Genomic DNA, 22,683 nt, shown 5'->3' on the forward strand with positions numbered 1-22,683 from the left:
CTGCGTTCACCAGCAATTTTTATGTGTGTTGCTGGTGATTAGAATTTTGTTTGCAGATTTGCAGGCCTGTGCCAAGGGAAGCAGTATCGTGAAAAAACAAGCTCTTTGACCTGAAATTCTTCTCTTCGTAGGAATTGCCTGACCTGACCATTTGCAGCACATTCTTTAATTTTTTAAAGCATATAATGTGCCACCTTTATTTTCACACTGTAAGAGCTTAGTATTTTTGTTTAACCTTCCTCCCTTTGATTTGAGTCATCTAAAATTAAGTAAATTTTGTCTGTACCCACGTGTATATCATTGAAATGTACATTAAAGATGGCACTGGTTCTAGAACTGACTCTTGGACTACTCTGCTGTGCACTTTTCTCCAGTCTTTCACTACTACTTGGGGACAGTAATTCCTCAGTGTAATGAAAGGTGATCTTTGTGCCTTCTTGAGATAGCAGACAAGGTTTTAGTTTAACCGGTTTCATGGGATGTCATTATAGGTTATGGTCCTTGAGTATTTGGAGTGGGAGTTGAACCCACACCTTCTGATTCGGAAATGAGTGCTCTATCAAGCTCTTAGTGTTCTGGCGATTCAGTTGTTAGAATTGGCCAACACTCAATTACTTTGTGTGTGAATCAGAACAAGACCTTTTGGTCTCGTGCCAGTGCTGGCACTTTTAAGTGAATCGTGTTGCAGAAAATCAAACCTCAATGGCTCTGATTCTGTGAGTTGTGCTTTCAATCATAGAAAAGCAGAGCACACAAGGAACTAATGGAGCATCACATTCACACCGGTCAAAAAAAAAATGCTGGCCTAATCTTATTTGGTCTTGGTCTGTGTTACGTACCCCGTAACTGGGTTGCCAAACCAGCAGAAATGGATCACTCAGTTGGAGTCTGGATTACTAGAACTAAGAAAGTTTTATTAAAGAAACAAGCAACACAGTACTCTAATCAAAAGGATAATGAATGCAACAGTTCAGCAATGATAAACATACATGTACGCAGAATTCAGATAACAGGATCAATCAAGCTCTATCGTTGTCTAGGGGTAAATGACCAGTTTCAAAGTGACGCAAAGTTCAGTTCAATTTAGTTCAGTTCAGTTCGCAGTAATCGCTGCCGTGGGAGATGGACAGTGGGGGGAAGGAGAGAGAGAGCAAAACGAATGAATATTCAAAACGGCTTCCACACAGACCTTCGCAGTCAGCTTTCGGGCGAGTCCTTTGTGATGTTATCTGAGGTCACCGACCGTGACCCCTCCGTTTCCAGATACGATCGTTTCCCTGCGGTGAACCTGGCACCCAGGCAAGGGTGGACACACACCAGGTTCCCGCCGATCGTGCCTTTCCACCCTGTGCGTCTATGGCCCGGTACTTCCCACCGACTTGTGAGAGACGCACCGCTTCCAGGGTCTTGTTACCTCGGGTGTCGTGTGTGTCCTGCCTTAGCGAACCTGTCCCTTTTTATCCCCCTGCTGGGGTATCGCCTGTCCATCACTTCAAACAGTTCAGGGTTCAAAGGGGGAGCTGATCTTGACAGCTCTCCTTCCCCTTGATTAACATCTCCAAATGCTGCTCCTCCATTGTTTTCCTTATCTCTCTCTCTCCTGAAGACAGGTGGCAGACCAACTGCTGATTCCACTGGTGCCGGCCCAGGCCAGCTACATCTTAATCTATGTGTATTCTTGTCACACTTCCCCCCTTTAAGGATTTTTACCGGGGGTAAAAATTACAAACATGAATACATTATTTGATACACACAAATATACATCTTTATCAGGTATTTGGCTAATACAGCGAGTTTGAAGTTGTCAACACCTGACAGACAGTCAGCCATCACATTTCCTGTTCCTTTTATATGTGTTATTAATAATCCCTTAGACCAGGCTCCAACTTAGCAAACTTCATAGTAGCCAAAAACACTGATGAATTGCGATCAATGTAACCTCTCATTGGGTTTCATCCCGGACCACAATAACAAGGGTCGTCCCATTCCGACTTAGTTTTCTCTCGCAAGGGCTTAGTAGGAGGGGGAGGGGTAGTAAACGCAGAGTTATTGCAAAATTTCCTACAGTACCCCACCATCTCCAAGAGCCTTCTGAGGGCCCTCTTGTCTGTCGGGGTTGGGATGTCAGCGATAGCCTGCACTGTAGCTTGCATCGCTGCCAGCTGCCCCTGTGTCACCACAATTCCCAGGTAAGTGACCTTCGTGTGGCCGAACTCATTTTTTTCAAGGTTCACTATCAAGCTGGCTTCAGACAGCCGTATTACATCGCCAATACACTCCTCTGTGTTCGTCAGCCCTTTTGTCACCGAATTGCTCATTTGCTCGCTAGGCTGACCTAGTGTAACAGACACCACCCAACGTCCCATTTCTTTGCATCGCCTCGGGACAATCAAACACACGTGTGCGAGTCGTTTAATTACTTCTCCTAAAGAGTCGCTTTGTTCGGGGATTAAGGGAGAGACCTTATCAGCAGAGCTGGCCAAAACAATAGCCTTCTCCCATCTGGTTGATACCATACTCATCTTTTCAAAATGGTTTTTTTCTCTTATCAGGGGGACCCTAGCTTCATTGATTTCCGCGCTAACACCGACTAGGTTTGTTAGCATATCAAAAGCCTGTGACCGTCTCAGTTCGTGTCGGCCATAATCAATAACATCCTTCCTCCGGTGCAGCCGGTAAACCTCTTTCATGATTCCACCAACTGTTCCCTCCAGTACTGCAAAATGTCCACCGGGGGATACCTTGTGGGCTGGGTTAAAAACCTCATCCCCATAACTCTTTTGCACCACCTCCCATTCCTCATCTGCGGGCACGGTACTTGGTCTCCCTTTCTTCCTTAGCACTTCCTCCTCCACCAAAACCATCAGCCCCTCGTCTCGCTCCTGTGCCTGCACAAATTCCTTCCTGGCTAATGCTAAGTCTGTCTCAGCTCCCTCACTACCTCTTATTTCACTACAATCCTTCTTTTCACTTTCTACCCCCTTCTCGTACAAGGCTGGCAGAAACATCTCAGCTAAATTTACTACCGCAGTCCCGTGATGAACCTGTGAGTCCATGGGCGGGGCCTCAATGCTGGCAGGCTGGCCTGTCAATCTCACTGCTTCGAACACGATTCCCCGGCAAGGTCATTACCGAGCAAGACTTCCATGCCTTTCATCGGTAATTCGGACCTCACCCCGATCGTGACTAGTCCAGAGACCAGGTTGCTTTGTAAGTGTATCTGGTGCAAAGGGACTGACTTTGTCCCTTCCCCCACACCTTTGACCTTTATCTCCCCAGTCTGGGTCTCTGAGCTAAACTCTAATACACTCTTCAGTATCAGTGACTGACACACTCCCGTGTCTCTCCAGATCCGCACTGGAACTGGTTTTAACCCCTCCTTCACTGACACCAATCCGGCCGAGATAAACCTCTTGTGCCCTTCCTGAACTTTGGCAGACCTGTCCTTCCCTAGCGGTTCGTTTACCAGCTCGATACAGCCAGTCAAAATCGCCGTTTTTCCTTTTCCCGTCTCCTTCTTTGGGGCAAAGCACCTGGACGCAAAGTGTCCGACTTTCCCGCAATTATAACAGATGACCCCAGGAGACTTCCTACCAGACTGCTCCCGGTCTACCTTATCCTTTTCACTAGTCCCCAGCTTACTTTCTGACTTTTCTGGCGGACTCTCCCCACCGTCCTGACTACCCTTCTGGTAGCTTTTACTCGGGGCAAACTTCATTTTATGCGTCAACGCATACTCATCCGCTAACTTAGCGGTTGCGGCTAACGTGGCTGCCTCTTTCTTATCTAGGTAGGGTCTCATACCCTCAGGGACACAACCTTTAAACTGCTCGATCAGGATCAGCTGTAGCAGTCTGTCATAATCCCCCTCTACCCCCTTCGAGGCACACCAACGCTCACAATATGTCTGCATCTCACGGGCAAACTCTAAATACGTGCGGTCCCACTGCTTCCTCGCATTCCGGAACCTCTGCCGGTATGCCTCCGGGACCAACTCATAAATCCTGAGGATGGCCTCTTTCACCACCTCATACCTCTGGGTATCTTCCGCAGACAAAGCTGAGTAAGCTTGTTGGGCTTTCCCTTTCAGTACACTCTGAAGCAAAACAGCCCACTTATCCCTCGGCCAGTCCTGACTTGTAGCAACTTTTTCGAAATGGAGAAAGTACCGATCCACGTCGGTATCGTCAAATGGGGGAACTAGCCTAACCTCCTGGGTCGCCCGGAACCCTCTACCATGGTTCGGCACGGGCCCCTGCTCAGCCCTTATCTTTAACTTCTCCAGCTCAAATTTCCTTTCCCTCTGCCTCTCTCTCTCTTCTCGCTCCCATTGCCTCTCTTCTCTTCTCTTTCTAACTGTATCTCTCTCTCTCTCTCCTGCCTTTCTAACTGCTTCTCTTCGTGTTCTAACTGCCGTAACCGGAACTCGTGCTCGAGTCTCAGTTTTTCAAGCTGCACCTGTACTGCGTCTCCAGCAGGTTTTTCAATAGACACCACCTCCAGCTCGCCTTGGGGAAACACACCTTTAGATACATAGTGCTCTACGATAGCTCTGTGTATCTCCTCTCTCCTCATTGTCGACTTCCCCTTAGCAAGATTCAACCGTTTGGCCACAGCTACCAATTCCGATTTCCTAGCATCCTCTAATGCCTTCAAGGTCGGCGCCTTTATAATTTGCTCAGCCTCCATTTCTGCTGTTTGTCTTTTCTTTCTTTCGGGAATTTTGACCCAATCATTTACTCCGTCCCAAATTTAGCGTTCAAAAACGCGGACGAGAACCCCACTTATGTTACGTACCCAGTAACTGGGTTGCCAAACCAGCAGAAATGGATCACTCAGTTGGAGTCTGGATTACTAGAACTAAGAAAGTTTTATTAAAGAAACAAGCAACACAGTACTCTAATCAAAAGGATAATGAATGCAACAGTTCAGCAATGATAAACATACATGTACACAGAATTCAGATAACAGGATCAATCAAGCTCTATCATTGTCTAGGGGTAAATGACCAGTTTCAAAGTGACGCAAAGTTCAGTTCAATTTAGTTCAGTTCAGTTCGCAGTAATCGCTGCCGTGGGAGATGGACAGTGTGGGGGAAGGAGAGAGAGAGCAAAACGAATGAATATTCAAGGCTTCCACACAGACCTTTGCAGTCAGCTTTCGGGCGAGTCCTTTGTGATGTCATCTGAGGTCACCGACCGTGACCCCTCCGTTTCCAGATACGATCGTTTCCCTGCGGTGAACCTGGCACCCAGGCAAGGGTGGACACACACCAGGTTCCCGCCGATCGTGCCTTTCCACCCTGTGCGTCTATGGCCCAGTACTTCTCACCGACTTGTGAGAGACGCACCGCTTCCAGGGTCTTGTTACCTCGGGTGTCGTGTGTGTCCTGCCTTAGCGAACCTGTCCCTTTTTATCCCCCTGCTGGGGTATCGCCTGTCCATCACTTCAAACAGTTCAGGGTTCAAAGGGGGAGCCGATCTTGACAGCTCTCCTTCCCCTTGATTAACATCTCCAAATGCTGCTCCTCCATTGTTTTCCTTATCTCTCTCTCTCCTGAAGACAGGTGGCAGACCAACTGCTGATTCCACTGGTGCCGGCCCAGGCCAGCTACATCTTAATCTATGTGTATTCTTGTCACAGTCTGAAACCTTCTATCTTGCACTCTGTCAAGTGCATATCCAGTGACTTTTCAAATATGTTGAATTTTTCTGCCTTCTCCATCCTTGACACATGATGTCTGTGACACATGGAGCCAATGCAGACTAACCTCATCTGCTGGTACATGATCCATATCCCTTTAAATCAGAAATGTTCATGTATCTGCTTGACTGCCTTTTAAACATCACTGGCATATTTCCTTCCATCACCCTCTGATTCCCCAGCTACTAGCAGTAAGTTCCAGGCATCTACCATTCTGTTTTTATAGGGAAAAAATACTTGCCCCACTTATCTCCATTAAATGTCCCCCCCCTTACCATAAATATATGCCCTCCAGTATTTTTGGCCCCCGGGAAAAGGACTCTGACTATCTACAATAACTATGCACCTCATGATTTTATATACTTTGCTTCTGTCTCCTGTCAGCCTCCACAATCCAAGCTAGTCCAACCACTTATCACAGCTAATACAATTTAATCCTCTTCTGCACCCTCTCCAAAGCTTCCAGTCTGTCCTGTAGTGACTGGAACTGCACAGTGCTCCAAAAGTGGCCTAACTGAAGTTTTATAGAGTTGCAACATAACTTGCTAAAACTTTCTACTTGACTGATGAAGACAAGTATGCTCGATGTGTTCATTACCACCCTGTCTGCTTTGTCTCTTTTGGGAGCTCTGGACCTGCACTGCAAGATCCCTCTGCACTTTGATGTTCCTAAGGGTCTGTCATTTACTGTACACTTTCCCCTTGCATTTGGCCTTCTCTCACGCACACCAGCTGCATTTCTGCACCCATTCTCCAGCTGAACTACGTCCTGCTCTGTCCTTTCACAACCTACTTCACTAAACAGAATTTTTGTGTCAGCTGCAAACTTACTAATCTTTTCATCTACAGTTTCATCCAAATCATATATGCATATCACACACAGCAGAGGTCCTGGCACGGATCCCCAAGGAACACGACTACAGATCTCCCGTGAGGATGATCCTTCTGGTACTATCTTTTGTGGCTAGTCAGATTTGAATCCAATCTACCAGGTCACCAGGAAGCCCATGCCTTTATTTTCTGGATCAGCCGACCTTATCAGATGTCTTCCTAAAGGCCATGCAGATGTCATCCACTGTCCTACGCTCATCAACCAGCTTCATTATCTCCTGGAAAAAAAGTTATAAGCTATGACCTGCTCTGTGCAAGGCCATGTTACCGCTTCTAATAAGCCCATGCTTTTCCCATTCCTAAGGATCCTCTCCAATAGCTTCCCTAAGGCTGATTGGCCTACACTGAGCTCGATTAACCATATTGCGCAAGTTGACTCTGATTAAGAAAGCATATGGTGCATTGGCTTTCATCAACCGTGGGATTGAGTTTGAGAGCCGAGAGGTAATGTTATAGCTATATAGGACCCTGGTCAGACCCCACTTGGAGTACTGTGCTCGGTTCTGGTCACCTCACTACAGGAAGGATGTGGAAACCATAGAAAGGGTGCAGAGGAGATTTACAAGGATGTTGCCTGGATTGGGGAGCATGCCTTATGAGAATAGGGTGAGTGAACTCGGCCTTTTCTTCTTGGAGCGGCAGAGGATGAGAGGTGACCTGATAGAGGTGTATAAGATGATGAGAGGCATTGATCGTGTGGATAGTCAGAGGCTTTTTCCCAGGGCTGAAATAGCTAACACGAGAGGGCACAGTTTTAAGGTGCTTGGAAGTAGGTACAGAGGAGATGTCAGGGGTAAGTTTTTTATGCAGAGAATGGAGAGTGCGTGGAATAGGCAGCGATGGAGGTGGATATGATAGGGTCTTTTAAGAGACAGTAGGTGCAGGACTAGGCCATTCGGCCCTTCAAACCAGCACCGCCATTCACTGTGATCATGGCTAATCATCCATAGTCAGTACCCTGTTCCTGCCTTCTCCCCATATCCCTTCACTCCGCTATCTTTAAGAGCTCTATCTAACTCTTTCTTGAAAGCATCAAGAGAATTGGCCTCCACTGCCTTCTTAGGCAGAGCATTCCACGGATCCACAACCCTCTGTGTGGAAAATTTTTCTTCTCAACTCCATTCTAAATGGTCTACCCCTTATTCTTAAACTGTGGCCTCTGGTTCTGGACTCCCCCACCATCGGGAACATGTTTCCTGCCTCCAGCGTGTCCAGTCCCTTAATAATCTTATATGTTTCAATCAGATCCCCTCTCATCCTTCTAAATTCCAGTGTATACAAGCCCAGTCGCTCCAATCTTTCAACATATGACATTCCTGCCATCCCTGGAATTAACCTTGTGAACATACGCTGCACTCCCTCAATAGCAAGAATGTCCTTCCTCAAATTTGGAGACCAAAACTGCACACAGTACTCCAGTTGTGAACTCATCAGGGCCTTGTACAACTGCAGAAGGACCACTTTGCTCCTATACTGAACTCTCCTTGTTATGAAGGCCAACGTGCCATTAGCTTTCTTCACTGCCTGCTGTACCTGTGTGCTTACTTTCAGTGACTGATGAACAAGGACACCTAGATCTCGTACTTCCCCTTTTCCTAACAGGACACCATTCAGATAGAGATCTGCTTTCCTGTTCTTGCCACCAAAGTGGATAACCTCACATTTATCTACATTAAACTGCATCTGCCCAGTCACCCAACCTGTCCAAGTCACCCTGTATTCTCATAACATCCTCCTCACATTTCACACTGTCACCCAGCTTTGTGTCATCTGCAAATTTGCTAATGTTACTTTTAATCCCTTCATCTAAATCATTAATGTATATCGTAAATAGCCGCGGTCCCGGCAGCGAGCCTTGTGGTACCCCATTAGTCACTGCCTGCCATTCTGAAAAAGACCTGTTAATCCCTACTGTTTGTTTCCTGTCTGCCAACCAGTACCCTACCCCCAATACCATGTTCTGTAATTTTGCCCACTAACCTCCTATGTGGGACCTTATCAAAGGCTTTCTGAAAGTCCAGGTACACTACATCCACTGGATTTCCCATGTCCATTTTCATAGTTACATCCTCAAAAAATTCCAGAAGATTAGTCGAGCATGATTTCCCCTTCGTAAATCCGTGCTGACTCGGACCTATCCTGCCACTACTATCCAAATATGCCGCTATTTCATCTTTTATAATTGACTCCTGCATCTTCCCCACCACTGATGTCAGACTAACTGGTCTATAATTGCCTGTTTTCTCTCTCCCTCCTTTCTTAAAAAGTGGGATAACATTAGCTACCCTCCAATCCGCAGGAACTGATCCTGAATCTATAGAACATTGGAAAATGATTACCAATGTGTCCACGATTTCTAGAGCCACCTCCTTAAGTACCCTGGGATGCAGACCATCAGGCCCTGGGGAATTATCACCCCTCAGTCCCATCAGTTTACCCAACACCATTTTCTGCCTAATGCGAATTTCCTTCAGTTCCTCTGTTACCCTAGGCCCTCTGGCCACTATTACATCTGGGAGATTGTTTGTGTCTTCCCTAGTGAAGACAGATCCAAAGTACCTGTTCAGCTCGTCTGCCATTTCCTTGTTCCCCATAATAATTTCACCCATTTCTGTCTTCAAGGGCCCAACTTTGGTCTTAACTAATTTTTTCCTCTTCACATACCTAAAGAAGCTTTTACTACCCTCCTTTATATTCTTGGCTAGCTTACCTTCATACCTCATCTTTCCCCCCTGTATTGCCTTTTTAGTTATCTTCTGTTGCTCCTTAAGTCTCCTAACCTCTGGCTTCCCGCTCATCCTTGCTATGTTATACTTCTCTTTTATTTTCATACTGTCCTTGACTTCCCTTGTCATCCACGATCGCCCCTTACTCCCCTCAGAATCTTTCTTCCTCTTTGGAATGAACTGATCCTGCACCTTCTGTATTATTCCCAGAAATACCTGCTATTGTTGTTCCACTGTCATCCCTGCGAGGGTATCTTTCCAGTCAACTTTGGTCAGCTCCTCCCTCATGGGTCCATATTCCCCTTTGTTCAACTGTAATACTGACACTTCTGATTTTCCCTTCTCCTTCTCAGATTGTAGATTAAAACTTATCATATTATGGTCACTACCTCCTAATGGCTCCTTTACCTCAAGTTCCCTTATCAAATCTGGCTCATTACACAACACTAAATCCATAATTGCCTTCTCCCTGGTAGGCTCTAATACACACTCCTCTAAGAATCCATCTCTGAGGCTCTCCACAAACTCCCTTTCTTGGGGTCCAGTACCAACCTGATTTTCCCAGTCTACCCGCATGTTGAAATCCCCCATAACAACCGTAGTATTACCTTTGCGACATGCCAATTTTAACTCTTGATTTAACTTGCACCCTATATCCAGGCAACTGTTTGGGGGCCTGTAGATATCTCCCATTAGGGTCCTCTTGCCCTTATAGTTTTTCCAGTTCTATCCATACTGACTCTACATCTCCTGATTCTATGTCCCCCCTCGCAAGTGACTGAATTTCATTCCTCACCAACAGAGCCACCCCACTCACTCTGCCCACCTGTCTGTCCTTTCGATAGGATGTATACCCTGAATATTCATTTCCCAGCCCTGGTCCTCTTGCAGCCATGTCTCTGTTATTCCCACAACATCATACTTGCCAATTTCCAACTGAGCCTCAAGCTCATCCACTTTACTTCTTATATTCCGTGCATTCATATATAATACTTTTAACCCATTTAAAGTAATACTTTTACTCCCCTCACCTTTCACATTGATTCCTATTGCACTTGGCCATACTCTCCGATCCCTTTCTGAGCTTTCTGCCCCATTAATTCTGTTGTTCTCTCTTTCCCTTTAACTCCATCCTTATATTTCCAGTTCGTCCCCTCCCCCCCCCCCCCCCACTACTTAGTTTAAACACACCCGTGCAGCAGTGGCAAACCTGCCTGCCAGAATGCTGGTTCCCTGCCTGTTAAGATGCAACCCGTCCCCTCTGTACAATTCATCCTTACCCCAAAACAGATCCCAGTGGCCTAAGAATCTAAATCCCTGCTCCCCGCATCAGCTCCTGAGCCACACATTCAGATCCCCTATCTCCCTGTTCCTGCCCTCTCCAGCATGAGGAACTGGAAGCAAACCGGAGACAACCACCCTGGAGGTCCTGCCTTTCAGCCTTCTTCAGAGTTCTCTGAAGTCGTGCCGCAGAATTTCTTTCCTCATCCTCCCGACGTCATTTGTGCCGACATGCACCACCACCTCCGGCTGTTCGCCTTTACCCTTGAGGACGCCCTGCAATTGGTCTGTGACGTCCTGGATCCTGGCACCGGGGAGGCAACACACCATCCTTAAATCCCGCCTGTTGCCGCAGAAACCCTTTTCTGTACCTGTCACTATGTGAAAAAGACTAAGGAGCTGGTGGTAGATCTGAGGAGAGCTAAGGTACCGGTGACCCCTGTTTCCATCCAGGGGGTCAGTGTGGACATGGTGGAGGATTACAAATACCTGGGATACGAATTGACAATAAACTGGACTGGTCAAAGAACACTGAGGCTGTCTACAAGAAGAATCAGAGCCGTCTCTATTTCCTGAGGAGACTGAGGTCCTTTAACATCTGCCAGACGATTCTGAGGATGTTCTACGAGTCTGTGATGGCTAGTGCAATCATGTTTGCTGTTGTGTGCTGGGGCAGCAGGCTGAGGGTAGCAGACACCAACAGAATCAACAAACTCATTCGTAAGGCCAGTGATGTTGTGGAGATGGAACTGGACTCGCTGACGGTGTGTCTGAAAAGAGGATGCTGTCCAAGTTGCATGCCATCTTGGTCAATGTCTCCCATCCACTACATAATGTACTGGGTGGGCACAGGAGTACATTCAGCCAGAGACTCATTCCACCGAGATGCAACACAGAGCGTCATAGGAAGTCATTCCTGCCTGTGGCCATCAAACTTTACAACTCCTCCCTTGGAGGGTCAGACACCCTGAGCCAATAGGCTGGTCCTGGACATTTCCTGGCATAATTTACATATTACTATTTAATTATTTATGGTTTTATTACTATTTCATTATTTATGGTTTTAGTACTATTTAATTATTTATGGTGCAACTGTAACAAAAACCAGTTTCCCCCGGGATCAATAGACTATGACTATGACTATGACTATGACTACCATGGCTCTGCCTGACTTCTGTCTCCTCGGATTTGTTTCAGCGCCAATTTTTGACTCGCAAATCTGTCCGCCTCTCAGATTGGCAATGTCTCTGTCCCGACAGCTTCCAAGAGGGTGAACCTATTTTCAAGAGTCTCCTGTACTCCAAGCATCCATCCCTTCCTCATTGTCGCGCCCCCCCCCCCACCTTTCTCTCTTCCGGTATCTTCGGTGTAACGATGTGGCTGTTGGTCCTGTCCAGAAAACTCTCGGTTTCCCAGATGAACCTGAGGTCATCCAGTTGCTTCTCCAGTGCCTCAACACGGTCCTTCAGGCGCTGAATCTGGATACACTTTCCACATTTGTAGCAGCCAAAGGCACCATCAACATCCCTGACCTCCCACATCATGCAAGCAGCACACTGAATCAGTTGGCCTGTCATTTCTTCACCACTTCTCACCCTCTCCAACTGTGTCTCCTCCCTCAGCCTCCTTGCCGAAGACGCTCGAGACAAAGACTTGCACTTTTCTCACAAGGCACTTCCCTCGACAAGGCCGCTCCCCTAGATCAAACCTTGATGATATTAGCTGATATTTTGACTGATTCGTTTCACTTGTCGCACCTCGTCCGACCTCGAACATTTGTGTTGCTGGATGGTCCCGTCTGGTTTTTAAATCAACCGCTCCTTCTCAGCCAATCCCCTCCTGGATAGACTCCAGGACAAGTACATGGAGCTTAGAAAAATAGAGGGCTATGGGTAACCTGGGGTAATTTCTAAAGTAAGTACATGTTCCGCACAGCATTGTGGGCCAAAGGGCCTGTATTGTGCTGTAGGTTTTCTATGTTTCTATATTGCCCTTAAGCAGAGGAACAACATTAGCTATTCCTCAGCCCTCTAGGACCTTGTCTGTGACTAGAGAGGATAGGAGGATCACTGTCAATGCTCCAGCAACTCTTCTGTTCCCTCTCTGAATAACCTGGAATAGATAGCATCAGGATCTGGGATTTATCCACTGTAATATTATTCACGAGTCCAATGTCACCACCTTTTTAATATAACATGCTTTAGAATATCCGTGTACCCCACACTATGCTCTCTCCTCCATGTCCTTTTACTTGCTGAAATCTGATGCAAAATACTCCTTTAGAACCTTGCCCAATTCCTCTGGTTCCTGTCTTTTCCCAAACTACCTTCTCCCAAACTACCCACTTGCTTTCAGTTCATGTACAAAATGCCTTGGGATTTTCCTTAATCCTACTTGCTAAAGGCAATTACTGGCTTCTTTGGTCCTTCTGTTTCTTTAGGGTCAGAAAAGTACAGCACAGAAGCAGGCCTTTCAGCCCGTCTAGTCCATGTCAAACTTCAAACGTTTACATCTTTCCTATAGGCAGGTGACCAAAACTGCATACAGTACTGATACTCCAAATTCGGCCTCACTAATGTCTTGTATAACTTCAACACAACATCTCATCTCCTCTACACAATACTTCATTTCTGAAGGCCAATGTGCCAAAAGCCTTTACTACCCTATCTACCTGTGACACTTTCAACAAATTATGAACCTGTATTCCCAAGCCCCTTTGTTCTACCACACTCCTCAGTGCCCTACTGTTCACAGTGTAAGGCCTACCCTGGTTGGTCGTACCAAAGTGCAACACTCACACTTGTCTGCATTAAGTTCCATCTGCCATTTTTCAGACTATTTTTCCAACTGGTCCATATCCCGCTCCAAGCCAAGATAGTCTTCCTCACTTTCCACTACACCACCTAATCTTGGCGTTATCCACAAATTTGCTGATCCAGTTAACCACATTATCATCCAGATCATGATAGAGGTAACAAACAACAATGGAGCCAGCACTGATCCCTGCGGCACTCCACTAGTCACAGACCTCCAGTCAGAGAGGCAACCATCTACTACCACTCTCTGTCTTCTCCCACAAAGCCAATGTCTAATCCAGTTTACTACCTGATCTTGAATGCGGAGAGACTGAACCTTCTTGACCAACTTCCCATGCAGGACCTCATCAAAGGTCCACGTAGAAACCATCCACAGCTTTGCCTTCATCAAGTCATCAACTTTCTGGTAGTTTCCTTGAAAAACTCTAGGACTGATCTAAGACATGATCTACCACACACAAAGCCATGCTGATAATTCTCAATCAGTCTATGTCTATCCAAATACTTATATATGTGGTCCTCAGAATGCCTTCCAATAACTTTCCCACTACTGATGTCAGGATTACCGGCCTATAATTTTCTGGTTTATTTTTAGAGCCTTTCTTGAGCCTATTAGAACTTAAACTTTATTTGAGTTCTTTCAGCTTTTTTAACGGCCCTGTCTGAGGCTACGTTTGTCAAATCTCTTATCATCCAATGTGCTGGTCCTGAATTCCAAGCAGTCCGTACGTTAGTGACTCCCATGTGTCAGATGTGGACTTGCTCAATCACAACAGCAGCCCTGAGCCCACTCTCTCCACCTCCTACCTAACTATGCTGTAATTTGCCTTCACCTGATTTAGTACTTTCCTCCAAGATCCAGGATATTAGCTATCCTAAAACTAATTTAGTTGGGATCGCTGTTTCCCAAATGCTCTCCCTTCCATTTGCTCTGCTAGATATATACCATGGAGTAGTTGGAAATACATCAGAAGTGGTCGTTGGTTGGGTTGAGTTGTTCTCTGATCTTCGCAATTTACTTGCAAATGTTTCATCACCATGTGAGGGAAACTTCAGTGCACTGTTGATTGTGGTGAGTCCTCCGAATGCTTGCCCTTTATATACTTTTCAGTCAGCTGATTGGGTGGTATTTTGGAAACAGTTTTTTTTAGTTTAGTTTTAGTTTCAGAAATTAGTTTCCAGATTTAGTTTCTGAAAAGACGTCCAACCAGCTGATTGAGAAGTATATAAAGGCCAAGCATTCGGAGGATGCACCACAATCAACCGTGCACTGACCGTGCCTCTTCGCAGGGTGTCAAAACATTTGCGAGTAAATTGCCAGGATTGGGTGATAAAGTTTAAGGGAATGGGGGATTCTCACGATTTCTGTAAACAATGAATTAAGTACTGACTATGTCTGTGACTGCAGTGTGTTTGAATAATGTCTCACAGCTGCCTTCTTTGGAGCAAGATAAGGGTTAAGGTTCGCCCAGATCCACATAAGATGTCTCTGGGCTTTTCACACCTTTTGATTTTGGCAAAAAGCAGTACCTGGTGGAAATTAGACAGAACATTCCCTTCTTAATTAAAGCACAGATTTGACATATGTTCTTATCTTTGTCATTAACTTGTGGCTCCAGCAAACCAGGTAGGACATTCTTTTCTTTAATTAAGGTGGCTGGAGTGTTTAACAAATTGATTGTACTTTTGTATCAATAGTCCATTGACTTGGCCGGAATGGTTATCAAACTGATTGTTCTTTGTATCAATAGTCCATTGACTTGGCCGGAATGGTTATCAAACTGATTGTTCTTTGTATCAATAGTCCATTGACTTGGCCGGAATGCTTATCAAACTGATTGTTCTTTTGTATCGGTGGCCTTATAACTTCTGACAATTCTGACATCGGGCAGTGAACTTGTAGAACCGCCAGGGACATGAGAAAGGGTCTCTCCCTGATGTTGGGTCCAAGTTCACTCGCCGGCTGAGCTCGAAGAAATAAATGGGTGAAAAGATAAGTAACGACAATCTTTTTGTGCTGTCGTTATTTGATCCAGCAAAGTTACGTTTACACGGGGAACGACTCTACCCAACTATGGTGCAGTCTTTCCTTGGTTGGATTATCTACATACTGTTTCAATAAACCCTCTTTTATGTACCTAAAATGTTCAGCACATGGAGGCCAGATCCAAACTGTAGAATAATTCAAACAAGTTACAGATCTTTAGTATTTGTCCCTCACAGACTGGAGTAAAGAAAATCATCCTCAACTCTAGCTCGCTGGCTAAAAAGTGACATGACTCTTGGATAGGACAGACTTGAGGAAGGAAATGTGCCTATTTTACTAATGAACAGATAGACCAGATGAATATTCCTGCAGCATCAATTACCATTACTAGTAATGTATTTTTCTTTCTAGACTTCAAATTGATTTACTCACTTGTACTTAGCATATTTAAACGTGTGTCCAGCCTTTGGGTCCCAACATGCTCTCTGTACCCTCCCATTTCTTGTCTGTATGCTGTCTTTTTGTCGTCCCCAAATACATTACTTAGCACTGCTCTGGACTGAATTCCATTTGCTTCATTTCTGCCCGCCCTTGCTCATTAGTAGCAGAGAAAATTTTGTGCATCCTCTGCAGAGGCCTCCATCGTTTCTCTCACACTTGGGTCTGAATTACTAGGTCGTACAATGAAAATATACCTTGTACTGATAGACATTCTTCCAGATTAGAGCATCCATCAGTAAAACAGAGTTAGGTCTAACTTTCCTATGGATCTTGTGCAGTTTTAATAAGCTGTGCCATCGTAACAAACAAAATGCTGGAATGCTGGGAGGAACTCTGCAGGGGAATAAAGAGTTGACGTTTCAGGCTGAGAGCGCTCATCAGGACTGGGCTGTGCCTGGAACGTTGACTCTTTATTCCTCTCCAAAGATGCTGCCTGACCAGCACTGTGTGAGTGTGTGTGTGTGTGTTACTCCAGATTTTCAGTATCTGTAGAATCTTTTGTATTTATAGTGTTCCGTAGAGATGCTTCAGACTTAAACTAGACTGGAATTTTTGCCAGCCATTCTTGAATAAGAGTAGAAAAACATAATAATTAACTACTGGACTAGAGTATGATGTGGTAAATTTAAGTCTTTAAGTTGAAAGGAAAATACTTGACTAGTAATGGTAATTGCAGCTGTAGGAATGTTGGAAAACACATCTGGTTTATATATATATTATTCAGGAAAGAAAATTTGCCTTCTATACTCAATCTGCCAATGCGTGACTTCTAATCTGCTTGTTTGTCGGCCCTGTGGGATCAAGGATGATTTGTTTTTACTCCCAATTCTGAAGGTGATTAATGAATTCTGACTCGGATGCTCTCTGTCACAAATTGTTTGGATTAATACTCAGTTTGTATTTGCCCTCCATGTGCTACTGTCAGAGTGGCTTGAAGTACCTGGTGCCTTTAAGGATACTTCTCAGTTGTTCTAAGAGTTTTTAAACCAAGGATTCTGGTATAATGATGAGAATGTTATGGAAGCTTTGACAATGTTTTTTTAAAGTGTTTCTTGTTCTTTTGGGACATTGCTTAGACTGATGGGACCGTCAGATAAAGTAATTGTTTCTGGAGTCAGGCATGGACTTGCTATAGCTTGCTTATTGGAATTCACTGAGTATGATCGGAGCCTCTGTTGGATTTTCTATCCTGCTAATGGATTACATGGCGAGAGTATACAATGGGACCAGGAATGGCAATGTTTGGTTGTTGGTAGGTAGGGTTAATACCTGACTTTCAAGAGCTCTTGTGAGGTATGTTCTGGCTGGACTTTGTCCTTAAACTGCTGGAGAACAGTGCGGAAAGAACAGGTGTTGTTTTCTCCCGGTAGGGATTATTTTTTATTTCCAAGTGCTCCCAGTTTTGTCACCCTGCAACCTTACCCTTCAATCTCTTTGAATTATGGAGGACAGCATGTGTATAAATGTCTCTCTCCAGCAGACTTCATTATCATCATGACTCCAGTATTTCTGCTATTTTTTAATGTTTCTTAATTGTACATATGATTTTTTTGTGTTCTATTGCTGAGCAGCAGTGAACCATCCGACTGGCCTATCAGAGTTCTCTTTGGGAACTAGTTGACTTGACCCGCATTTCTGATCTCGCTATTGTTCACGATTGTACTTATTTAAAAAAAACAATAATGTGCACACTGTTGCTCAGTTATGGTTGATGCTGCTTTCTTTGTTCTTCTTGGATTTGTTTTGTGATGAAGATCATCTCCATTATGCCTTTTACTGGGTGGAACCTGCATTCGTCTGCGGTGGAGCTCTTCAGTTTATGGAAGAAGGCAGCTGAGGAAGACTCTTGCAATGTTTTCTCTTTGGCAGACAATGCGAAGACTCCCATTTGCGTAATTACTACATCCAGATGTTTCCTTTCTGGAAAATGATCCTGACTCCGACATCCGAGAACACCCTGTGTAGTCTCCTAGTGTCAGATGAGAGGCATGAGGCATGAATTTGCAACATAAGTGCTTTTGACTGCATGTTAGTATTTTAGCAGTGTTTTGATCTGCTCCAGAGGCCTTGTTGGTTTTGACTTATGGGTGGCCTCTTGCTGGGTTGGGGATGTGACATGATTACAGTGGATAGCATACTGTGGCACAAAGTGAAGGACAAGTCAGTGACAAGGACCTTTTACTTCTATGAAGTGCTCCTTCAGCAGGCACTATTTGTCCTTGATTAGCTCTCTTTGGAAGCGTCGTAGTTGCTTGAGCCACATGTTCTGGACAGTGTGAAGAATCCATATATCTCACTTAGCTTCTGCATCTCCTGCAGTGACTTCACCTACCACCTGTTGTGTAGCTTGAGGATATTTTGTACTTGGTCATGATGGTAGCTTCCAGTCTAGGAAATCATGACATTTGCAACTTACTAACACGTCTGTCATGATCATTCTTACCTATGCAGTTCTGCTTACTGGGACAGAAACTGAGAGATTCTTTGCAAGTGCTAATTTGGAAAGGCTTTTGTTAGTTGTGACAGTACAGTGGCTGTTGGTCCAGCAGTCATTAACTCCTGCCATGGAGCTGGTGCTGTAAACATTCAGGCAGTCCTTCACAAGAGAACTGCACTCTTTTGAGCACTGTATCTCAAAGGATGTGTTTGTTTAGAGAAGAGTGCAGTGCTCGATGATTCACAAACTCCACTAGTTAAATTACAAACGATAAAGCTGTGCTTATTGAAATCTAAAATGTTAAGGATCAGAATCAGATTTAGCAGCACTAACATACGTTGTGAAATTTGTTTTGCCTCAGCACTACTGTGCAAGACATAAGCTCCTGTAGGTTACAAAAAAAAGACTGAAATTCCCAATATTTTGAGGGGAGCTGATTAGATCTAGATTCAAGATTGTTTAATGTCAATTCCAGTACATAATTGTAAAGGAAATCAAAATAATTGTTAATCCAGATCTGACGCAACACCAAAAAGAACACAATAATAATAAAATAAAACAGTAAATACTGAAGACTCCTGTCCTGATGAGGGGTCTCGGCCCGAAACGTCGACTGTACTCTTTTCCATAGATGCTGCCTGGCCTGCTGAGTTCCTCCAGCGTTTTGTGTGTGTTGCTAGGATTCTAAGCATCTGCAGATTTTCTCTTGTTTGAGCTATTTTATATACATTGTTTCTGTGCCTATAAAGTGACCTTGTATCTGTATATAAGGTGACTGATGGGAACCTAGTGATGGTTGGGGATGTAAAATAGAAAAACTATTTCAATTACTTAGACCGTCTAGGATCAGAGCAAGAACCTGCCCAGGAAGTAAGGGGGTAAAGTGACTTCACTAAACAGTGGAACAAGCTTGAAGCCCACACCTGTTTCTGAATACCTAAGTGTAATTTTAGAAGTGACCATGGCACATATTTAATTCATTTAGCATTATTGGTTCCTTCCTAGGCAGTTGCCTCTATTTCATTTCCTCAGCCAAGTTTCAGCGGCAGCCATTGTGAAATGTTTCATCTTGTTTTTCACTATGACTCTGGTTTCTTAATGTAATGTGATTATGCAAGTTGCTTCCTCAGTAAGCTCTACATTGGAAGATGTTCAACAATCTTATTTCTCTTGATGTTTCAGAAGCATTTGCAGTCCTGGGGCTAGTCTCAATGTAACAAACTGCTCTACACTGTAGATGCTTGTCAGTTCCTTATTCATTTACATGTGAGTTGGCTGATAATGAATTGGTGTCATTTTCTGTTCAATTGTAGTGACTTCTGTTACAGTATTGGGTTCTTTATATAGTAGGTTAGCTCTAGCATGCTAGTATTTGCCTTTTTGATCAAAATAAGTTGTGTTGCATCTAGTCAATTAAAATTTGAATGTGGTAATCCTCTAACAAAACATCTTGTGATCCTGGGTATGAGATTCCAATGTAAGTGTGATGCAACTTAATAAAACATCTCATGATTAAAGTTTCTCCAGGCAGGACAGCTTTTATTTCCCATCCCAAGTTGTTCTTGACAAGGTGGTGGTGTGCTGTCTTCCTCACTTGCTACTTTTGTGTGCTAAATTCCCACAATGTTGGGTACGATGTTCCAGGACTTCAACCTGGTGATGTGGAGAGCATTCTAACTGGCTGCATCACTGTCCAGTAAGGAGGGGCCACTGCACGGGATCAGAAGAAACTGCAGAAAGTTGTAAGCTCAGCCAGCACCATCATGGACACCAGCGTCGCCAGCATCGAGGACCTTCAAAAGGCAATGCCTCATAAAGACAGCAGGAGACAGCATCCATCATTAAGGGACCCCTGCCCCCCCCCCCCCATCAACAGGACATGCTCTCTTCTTATTGCTGCCGTCAAGGTGGAATCACAGGAGCCTGAAGACACACACTCAACATTTTAGGAACAGCTTCTTTCCCTTTGCCATCACATTTCTGAGTGGACAATGTACACTATCTCAATATTTTTTGCTCTCCTTTTGGATTACTTATTTAATTTAAAAGACATTTCTTATTGTAATTTACAGTTTTTATTATGTATTGCAATGTACTGCTGCCTCAAAACAACGAATTTCATGGTATACGCCAGTGATATTAAACCTGATGCTGAATTCTGAAGTATTCCAAGTGAGGATAGTGTGTGACATGGAGAATAGTTTTCCCGTGTATCTGCTTCCCTTTGCCCGTCCTTTCTTTTTGGTGAAAGGCACAGATTTAGGGGATGTTGCTACGGCAGCTCTAGTGAGCTGTAAGTAATGAACACTGCAGCATTGCATTAGAGGACTGGAGAAAAGCAATGCTTAAAATAGTGCAGACTGCTCTGTACTGGATAGTTTTTGAGCTTTTAATGTTCTATTAGAGCTGCAACTGTCAAGATACACATTCCTGATTTGTGTCTTGTGGGTGGCAAAAAGGCTTTCCAAAGTCAGGTGAAGCAGTTCCCTCCTGAATAACTAGCAGCTCCAACTGTTAGATGAGAACTAAAGTCAGAATTGATATTATCTAGGTTATGGAAATTTGGCTATAAAAACAATTATTAATTCAGGTTCTGTTCTGCCACTGTGTGTGTGTGTGTCTTGAGTTTGCAATTTCCGGAACTATTTAGTAAGGTAATTCTAAAACACTGCTTGTGCTTTAAAAAAAACATGCTAACTTTGCATAGGCCTTCAGAAAATAGATTTCATTAGATAAAGTTGGGTTTAGCAAATGCATGGTGGCATTGTGTACTGTGACAGGATCTGTATTGTATCAGTAGCAAGAATTCAACCTCGGTAAACCAATTGCAGTTATTAATATGACCTCTGATATCTTGCATGGTATATCAAAAATAACTCACCACTTCTATAGGGAGTGCATATATGAACGTTGTTTTTGGCCAGCTTTGCCCTCTAGCAAGTTAATTGGATGAATAGCTCAAATGTTTAGGTGAGGTGACAATATGTTGATTTTTGGGTGACTAATTTGGAGTGCAAGAGAAAAGCCTATTTATAATTTGGCTAGCATCATTCTGTACGGAAGTATACCACTTCTTAGGGAAATTTTTGTAACAGAAATGTCTGAAAATGTGCTTGAATACTTCTGCATCATCTTAGAAATAAAAATAATTGAGTCATAAATTATATCCTTGCTTCTTTGTATGACTTGCAATTAAATTTCTGCCTTGATAATAAGTTCCCTGGACCGTAGCGTTTGGCTATTTCTTATGCTTTGTTAAATGTTGCATTGCAGTGAGTCCTTGAAGTTCTATTGGTTGAAGGGGTAGATGTAATGCATGGGAAAATATTTCATTCTAGGGACAGGCACCACCGCCATTATTTGACTGTTACATCACTGTCTATCTACTAATGGTCCTAATGAATGTTTTAGTGCATTTGATACTGGAATTGAGCTTCCCAAGCTGATTAAAGCACTTACCTTGGCTCTAGTTTCCTGCTGCAACAGAAAATGAAGTGCAAAGTTCTTTGTTAACATGTTCATCATGGTAGATATTATGTTCTAAGCTATGATAGAAGTATGCATAATAATTTGAGGTATTAAGCCTGTCTTTAAAAATAATACCAGGCACCAGCTTTCACCTGCAAAGTGCATTTATTTCTAGATTTTGCTTAATTGACAATGTTGTGTTTTCTAGTTAGTGAATCAGAAATTATTTAATTTTTCAAACCTGACTATAGCAGAGTCCAATAGAGCTATTTAAGCATTGCTAGCAAGAAAAAATCTGCTATTAAAATATACTTCAACTTTCCTGATGACTGATCTAGTGTGTGCAACGTGCTGCTGAGTCATAAGATTAGAAAGGTCACACTTAGTTCTTAATCTGTCTTGAGTTATTTTATCTCAGCAGAGGGCAAGGTAGGAGTTTTACAGTTTTTCATTAGCTTTGAAATCACAAGTTGAAGTCTATAATTACATGATTGCTATTCAGTGCACCAGTGGGCGGAGAAAGGGTAGGGGAGGGTTCAGCTGTGCTGATTTTTGTTTTACCTCCCCCCACCCTCAAGTAATATAATAGTTTGTTGAAAATTATCTTTTTTAAAAAAAACCCAGCACCAGAGCAAGGAGGGAGAAGCCAGTTAATAATGAGCAACTAAATAGGTCAAGGTTATTTAAGAACACAAGTAATGGGAAATTGCATAATTCAGTGTACCTGTACCTGCTAGATTGAATCTTGTTTCATTTGTTCCATTATTTTCAAGTTCACACTTTGACCTCACTAGACTTAAAGGTGTGGTTGTATTAAGAAAATGGGAAGTATATTACTGTTCTTTTTTCAATTGGATATTAATGTCAACTGAG

The 22,683-nt window shown here is 43.8% G+C and overlaps 1 protein-coding gene across 5 annotated transcripts in view; it reads left to right on the forward strand.

Moving 5' to 3' along the window:
• Window positions 1–22,683, forward strand: part of trmt61a (tRNA methyltransferase 61A) — a 110,314-nt gene that overhangs the window by 1,036 nt on the left and 86,595 nt on the right. Inside the window, exon 1 of one of the 5 annotated variants that reach the window (XM_063047832.1) lies at window positions 17,246–17,271. The exons of the other annotated variants lie outside the window; for them this stretch is intronic. The gene's annotated coding sequence lies outside the window, so the exon portion shown is untranslated. Of the gene's footprint in view, window positions 1–17,245; window positions 17,272–22,683 lie in introns of those variants that run through there. 5 annotated transcript variants of the gene reach the window in all.

The sequence above is a fragment of the Mobula hypostoma genome, chromosome 1, assembly GCF_963921235.1.
Source record: "Mobula hypostoma chromosome 1, sMobHyp1.1, whole genome shotgun sequence".
Classification (NCBI taxonomy): domain Eukaryota; kingdom Metazoa; phylum Chordata; class Chondrichthyes; order Myliobatiformes; family Myliobatidae; genus Mobula; species Mobula hypostoma.